This window comes from Salvelinus sp. IW2-2015, linkage group LG18 (assembly GCF_002910315.2).
Source record: "Salvelinus sp. IW2-2015 linkage group LG18, ASM291031v2, whole genome shotgun sequence".
Lineage (NCBI taxonomy): Eukaryota > Metazoa > Chordata > Actinopteri > Salmoniformes > Salmonidae > Salvelinus > Salvelinus sp. IW2-2015.
Genome location: NC_036858.1, coordinates 1792323 through 1800332, shown reverse-complemented (window position 1 = coordinate 1800332; position 8010 = coordinate 1792323). Strand labels below are relative to the sequence as shown.

The 8010-nt window shown below is 45.6% G+C and overlaps 2 long non-coding RNA genes across 2 annotated transcripts; one reads left to right on the top strand and one right to left on the bottom strand.

Annotated features, from left to right (window-relative positions):
- The first annotated feature begins 3366 nt into the window (after positions 1 to 3366).
- LOC139029115 (uncharacterized) lies at positions 3367 to 3838 on the top strand. Its single transcript, XR_011481373.1, has 2 exons — positions 3367 to 3437; positions 3783 to 3838. It is a non-coding gene; the product is annotated as an uncharacterized lncRNA (long non-coding RNA).
- Positions 3649 to 4186, bottom strand: LOC139029116 (uncharacterized). The gene is made up of 3 exons (XR_011481374.1): positions 4091 to 4186; positions 3797 to 3835; positions 3649 to 3709 (listed from the first exon to the last, which is right to left on the bottom strand). It is a non-coding gene; the product is annotated as an uncharacterized lncRNA (long non-coding RNA).
- Positions 4187 to 8010: the final 3824 nt, after the last annotated feature.

Sequence of the window (8010 nt, the reverse complement as noted above, 5' to 3'; positions counted from 1 at the left end):
GAGCCCAAACAGTAACCATCGTTTACACCAGACAGACCAGAGCCCAACGTAACCCATCGTTACACCAGACAGACCAGAGCCCAAACAGTTAACCATCGTACACCAGACAGACCAGAGCCCAAAACAGTAAACCCATTCGTTACACCAGGGCCAGAAGCCCAAAGTAACCAGCGTACACCAGACAGACAGAGCCCAAACAGTAACCCATCTTACCCAGACAGAACCAGAGCCCCAAAAGGTAACCCATCGTTACACCAAGACAGCCAGAGCCCAAACAGTTAACCATCGTTACACCAGAACAGACCCAGAAGCCCAAACAGTAACACATCTTAACACCAGACAGACCAGAGCCCAAACAGTAACCCCATCGTACACCAGACAAGACCAGAGCCCAAACAGTAACCATCGTTACACCAGGACAACCAGAGCCCAAACAGTAACCCACGTTACACCGACAGACCAGAGCTCAAACAGTAACCCATCCGTTACACCAGACAGACAAAACAGAGCCCAAACAGTAACCCATCGTTACACCAGGACAGACCAGAGGCCCAAACAGTAACCTGATCGTTACACCAGACAGACCAGAGCCAAAACAGTAACCCATCGTGTACACCAGACAAGACCAGAGCCCAAACAGTAACCCATCGTTACACCAGACAGAACCAGAGCCCAAACAGTTAACCCAATCGTTAACCAGACAGACCAGGAGCCCAAACAGTAACCATCGTTACACACAGACCAGAGCCCAAAACAGTAAACCCATCGTTACACCACAGACCAGAGTTCCAAAAGTAAACCCATCGTTACACCACAACCAGAGCCCAAACAGTAACCCACGTTACACCACAGACCAGAGCCAACAGTAACCCATCGTTACACCAAGACCAGAGCCCAAAACAGTAACCCATCGATTACACCAACAGACCAGAGCCCAAACAGTAAACCCATCGTTACCCCACAGACCAGAGCCCAAACAGTAACCCATCGATTTACACCACAGACCCAGACCCAAACAGTAACCCATCGTTACACCAAAGACCACAGCTCCCGTTTTAATTCTAAATCTAAAAAGGGAGTCAATCATGATGCCCTTCTGGTTTTGTGTTGACAAATGATGGTGACTCCCTCCCTCTGTCTCTCTCCTCCTTCACCCCGCAGGAGCAGCTAAGATGTTGTTGGGCTCTGGAGCTGCACCCTGGCCAGTGAGGACAAGTGTGTTCCCCTGGGGGAGCCACCATCCACGCCTTGGCACGTGATGGAGAGTGGCGGATTCCGCAGTCTGCTCAATCAACGCCGTGAGGCTTCTTGTATCAGGACACGGTGAGGGGGGGGAGACACCACCTGAAACCAGACACACCACAAGAACATGCTGACGACCTCTTCCCCTCCCTGCCTCAGGGGAGCTGCAGTTCTAGCGGACAGGAGCGCATCTCCCCGCAGCCATTAAGAAGACCACCCTGGACAAGGTCATGGCAGCGCCTGGCAGCCAGGGTCAGGCGGTCAACGGCAAGGCCAGGACTCAGCCTCAGGAGAAACCCCCAGGACCTGTCAAGAAGAACAACTGAGATGGGACACACACACACCTATAAAACGCCAGAACTTCAGCCTCAGGAGAAACCCCCCAGGACCTGCAAGAAGAACAGTGGATGGATGGAACACAACATATACACTCTCACTCACTCACACACAAAAGTTGGAAATTGCAGCTTACAGACCCATAGCCTTGTCTGACAGGGTGTCTGTGTACACACACGTGAACAGAAATGCATGTACACATGCCGCCAGTCCACCTTGTCTTCAGTCTGTCTTGAGGATATGTGTCTCTGGTGATAACGACCAATGGGCCAAAACATCAGTGAATATTTCAGATAGAAATGCAATGCATAGAGCTGACATGATTCCTATTCTGCATGACAGAGGAATGCATAGGAAGCTGTTCCTTTGCCATTCATTGTTTTCCTGAGCGGTCTTTTTAATGTTGCCCCTGCAGCCGAAGCAGGCCAACAGATTGGCTTCAGTGATGGCTTTTTTTGCCTGGTGACTCAAACTGAATTCTTCCCACTGCTTCTGTTACACTGCCACACGTTGAAGTCGTATTGTGGATGTCAAGATGAGGGGTGTTGATCAATCCGCTGATGACTTTTGTACATCTCGAACCAATCAGAGCGCATCAAAGCATGGACAACATTTTTTTAAACGCCTCTTTTCTCACGGTGCTTTGCTCTGGCCCAACCCATTTGGTTTTGGGACCAATCGAACATTTAGGTTTGTGTTTTGGGAAAATCGTCAAGGGGGGGGGTACTCCGATCCAGACTCATTTCGTTAGAGAAAACGCTGTGGCCGTAGCGTTTTTCACGGGAGCAGGAGTTGGGTCCGAGGCCAAACCATTTCTAAAGGTAGTGTCCAAAAATTGGACCTCTAATTCTCCCCCTCCCCAATAGGGTCAAAGTAGTGCACTATAAAGGAAACGGCCTGCCCGCTTGGGATCACACCAAGTGTTACTATACAGACAGTCCCAATGTATTTTAAAGAAGCCAGGTCACACCATGAAAACCCTTTTATTTGTTTGTTTGAGATTTTCTTGTCATATTTTTGGCCCACAGTGTTATTTATGGACTGACCTGAACAACAAGTTTTGAGAATTTGAGTTGTTTTTGTTTTTATATATTCTATTGTGCCGTATGTTGCGTCACCATCAGACAAACAAATGGGACACTTGCCAAAACCAGACAAATGAACACTAGCACCAGACAAATGAACACTAGCCACCAGACAAATGAACCCCCAACTAGCCACCAGACGATTGAACCACTAGCACCAGACAAAGACCACTAGCCACCAGACAAATGACCACTAGCCACCAGACTAAATGAACACTAGCCACAGACAAAATGAACACTAGCCACAGGACAAATGGACACGGAGCACCAAACAAATGAACACTAGCCACCAGACAAATGAACACTAGCACCAGACAAATGAACCACTAGCCACCAGACAAATGAACACTAGCCACCACACAAATGCTGTTAAAAGGCTGGGTGACTGGTGAATTTAATCCATGAGGCACACTGGCTGACACGCCAAAATATTTTTCAGGCGCGTCACCATCATAGTTTCTAACCTCTACGTGTGAGGAAGTGGGTCGCCAGGTCAACAGCAGGCCATTTGTTTACATTGGTGGACCTTCTAACTCCGGAAAGGGTTTCTCTCTCACGGGGTCAGGGACACGGTAATTGCAAGCTTTGTCACTGCTCACCTGCTTCTTCCTCAAAGTTTCTGTTTGATTGTTCCATGTCAGATGACCTCTGTCTCTGAGGGAAACCATGCGATCTAAACAACACACCGATATCATCAATCATGTGGGTTTATCTGGCATCTGCGTATAGATCACCAGAACATTAACCATACCTGGAGACGTGTTCAACATCTCAGTAAACCACAGCTACATGATGCTAAAACAATCTGTATCATCTGCATAGATTAACCGAAACTTAACCATACCTGGAGACGTGTTAACATCTCAGTAACGTGATGTAACAATCTGATCACTGCATAGATTACCAGAACTTAACCATACCCTGGAGACGTGTTCAACATCTCAGTAACCCACAGCAACGGATGTAACAATCTGATCATCTGCAGTAGATCACCAGAACTTAACCATACCTGGAGACGTGTTCAACATCTACAGTAACACAGCAAACTGATGTAACAATCTGATCATCTGCGATAGATACCAGAATTTAACCTACCTGGAGACGTGCTCAACATCTCAGTAACAACAGGCAACGTGATGTAACAATCTGATCATCTGCATAGATTACCAGAACTTTAACCATACCTGGAGACGTGTTCAAATCTCAGTAACCACAGCACGGATGTAACAATCTGTCATCTGCATAGATTTACCAGATTAAACCATACCTGGAGACGTGTTCAACATCTCAGTAACCACAGCAACGTGAGTAACAATCTGATTCATCTGCATAGATAACCAGAGTTTAACCATACCTGGAGACGTGTTCAACATCTCAGTTAAACCACAGCACTGATGTAACAATGGATCATCTGCATGTTACAGAACTTTAACCATACCTGGAGACGTGTTCAACATCTCAGTAACCACACAACGTTGATGTACAATCTGATCATCGGCATAGATTACCAGAAAACTTAACCATACCTGAGACTTGTTCAACATCGTCAGTACCACAGCAACGTGATGTAAAAATCTGATCATCTGATAGGATTACAAGAATTTAACCATACCTGGAGACGTGTTTCAAACATCTCAGTCAAACACAGCAACGTGAGTAACAATCGATCATCTGCATGATTACAGAAACTTACCATACCTGGAGACGTGTCAACAATCTCAGTAACACAGCAACGTGATGTAACAAATCGATCATCGCCAATAGATTACCAGAATTTAACGCATACCTGGAGACGTGTTCAACATCTCCGTAACCACAGCACGTGATGTAACAATCTGATCATCTGCAAGATCACCAGAGTTAACCATACCTGAGGACGTGTTTCAACATCTCAGTAACCACAGGCAACGTTGATGTAACAATCGGATTCATCTGCATAGATTACCAGAACTTAAACCATACCTGGAGACGTGTTCAACATTCAGTAACCACAGCAACGTGATGTAACAAGCTGTCATCTGCATAGATTACCAGAACTTAAGACCATACCGGGAGACGGTGGTTCAACATCTCAGTAACCACAGCAACGTGATGTAACAATTTTGATCATCTGTAGATTACCAGAACTTAACCATTACCTGGAGACTGTCAACATCTCAGTAAGCCACAGCAACGTGACTTAACAGTCTGTATCTGCATGATTACCAGAATTTAAACCATACGCGGAGACGGGTTCAACATCTCAGAACCACAGCAACGTGGATCTAACAGGTCTGATCATCTGCATAGATGTACCAGACTTAACCATACCTGGAGACGTGTTCCAACATCTCGTAACCACAGCAACGTGATGTAACAATCTGATCATCTGCATAATACCAGAACTTACCATACCTGGAGAACGTGTCAAATCTCAAGACCACAGCAACGTGATTTAACAATCTGATCATCGCATAGATGACCAGAACCTTAAACCATACCTGGAGACGTGTTCAACATCTCAGTAAGCCACAGCAACGGTGGGATGTAACAATCTTGATCAATCTGCATAGATTACCAGAACGTTAACCATACCTGGGACGTGTTCAACATTCTCCAGTAACCACAGCAACGTGATGTAACAACTGTTTGCATAGATTACAGAACTTAACCATAACCTGGAACGTGTTCAACATCTCAGTAACTACAGAACGTGATGTAACAAATCTGATCGATCTGCTAGAGTTACCAGAACTAAACCATACCTGGACGGTTCAACATCTCAGTAACCACAGCAACGTGATTGTAAACAGTCTGGATATCTGCATAGAGTACCAGAACTTAACCATACCTGGAGACGTGTTCAGAACATTCCAGTACCACAGCACGTGATGTAACAGTTCTGATCATCTGCATAGATTTACCAGAACTTAACCTACCGGAGACGTGTTCAACATTCTCAGTAAAACCACAGCAACGTGATGTAACAATCTGGATCATCTGCATAGATACAGAACTTAACCATACCTGCGAGATCGTGTTCAACATCTCAGTAACCACGCAGCAACGTTGATGAACAGTCTGATCATCTGCATAGATTACCAGAACTTAACCATACCTGGGAGACGTGTTCAAATCTCAGTAACCACAGGGCAACGTGAATGTAACAGTCTGATTCATCTGCATAGATTACCAGAACTTAACCATTACCTGGAGACGTGGTCAAGCATCTCAGTGAACCACAGCAACGTGATTAACAATCTGATCATCTGCATAGATTACCAGAACTTAACCATACCTGGGACTGTTCACATCTCGTAACCACAGCAACGGTGATGTTAACCCAATCTGATCATCTGCATAGATTAACCAGAACTTAACATACCTGGAGACGTGTTTCAACATCTCAGTAACCACAAGCAACAGATGTAACAATCTGATCATCTGCATAGATTACCAGGACTTAACCATACCTGGAGACGTTTCAACATCTCAGTAACCACACAACTGATGTTTTAACCGAATTCTGATCATCTGCATAGATTACCAGAATTTTAACCATACCTGGAGACGTGTTCAACATCTCAGTAACCACAGCAACGTGATGTAACAATCTGATCATCTGCAGACATTCTGTCTATCTGTTAAGTGAGGAAGACTCATCCTTCAGTGAYGAAGATGCTTCCATGTTATGATCTGTCTCTCTAAAAGGGAACGTGGTATTTAACCTTCTAGTGCTAGTATACCTACTTTKTATCCATCGTCATTCACTTTAACATGGAACTATTCATGTGTATGTTTTGATKCTGATTAGGGAGAATGTGTATGGTCAATTACCAAAGGCTCTGTCCTAAATTGTATATTGAGTTAGCATATGGTAGTGAAAGGAGGCGAGTTGAGGAAGCTACCTACCATAGAGTATTGGGATGCAGCCCAGCTCTAGCTGTTCAGTTATTTCAACTCAGCATCTGGAGACACAGAGGAAGTCACAGTATAGTATGTGGACGTGTCCCTCCCCCCCCCCGTTGCCTTGACAAGTACGGTTCTACAGATGTCATCGCCCGTCATCGTCACGTACTCACCGGGGGACAGACGGGGTAGGGTTTCAACCCCTGTGCCCCCACGGATACAAATAGACATTTGTGAAGAGTGTCTGTGTACCAAATGGCACCCTATTCCCTACATAGGGCTCTATGGGTCCTGGTCCAATGTTGTCTACTATACAGGGAATGGCACCCTATTCCCTACATGGTGCTCTATGGGTCCTGGTCCAATGTTGTCTACTATACAGGGAATGTGGTGGCATTTGGGAGTCAGGATGCAGCCAGTTTTTCCCTCGCTGCCATAGATACGGATTCTGATTGGTTGGCGAGGGAGGAAACGAGACACCGGTTTTAGAACACTGTCGGCAATAAGAAGGAGGTGGGTGACATCTCAGGTCCAGGAGAGGGTCAGGTCAGGGTGGATGTGGCATTCTATTCCCTATATACTAGGGTCCATAGGGCTGTGGTCAGGGTGGATGTGGCATTCTATTCCCTATATAGTAGGGCCCATAGGGCTGTGGTCAGGGTGGATGTGGCATTCTATTCCCTATATAGTGCAACACTTCTGACTAGGGGTGCCCTTGTAAAGTAGTTAGTCTATTCAGACTCCAGACTTTACAAGGATCTGCCGTGGAGGACAACTCACACACAACATGGTCTTCTGCATTAATATTTCAGAGGCAAACAAACAATTGGCCTGTGTCCTGTATTATTGTTGAAGGCAATATAAAAGTTATTGTAGAAGTAAATGAACTTGGATGACTTTCTTTAGTTTGACTTTAAAGTTTAGAGTATAAAAGGAGAGAAATAAGGCAGGAAATTAACCACGATTTGAATTGCAGGAGGGCTGGGCACCCTTATAACAACTTAATATCAATGTGCCCTCCAAAAAAGTAGATTGTAGATGTTGGGTACCCCAAGAGCCAGTCTGTGCATGCTCATTGGCACCCAAAATTTCCTAGTGCACTACTTTTGACCACAGCCCTATGGGCCCTAGTCAGAAGTGTTGCCTATATAGGGAATAGAATGCCACATCCACCCTGACCACAGCCTATGGACCCTAGTCAGAAGTGTTGCACTATGTAGGGAATAGATGCCACATCTAACCTGACCACAGCCCTATGGGCCCTAGCAGAAAGTGTTGCACTATATAGGGATAGAATGCCACGTAACCCTGACCAGCCAGGCCCTAGTATAATAGGGAATAGAATGCCACATCTAACCCTGACCACAGCCCTATGGGCCCTAGTCAGAAGTGTTTGCACTATATAGGGAATAGAATCCACATCCCACCCTGACCACAGCCCTATGGGCCCTAGTCCAGA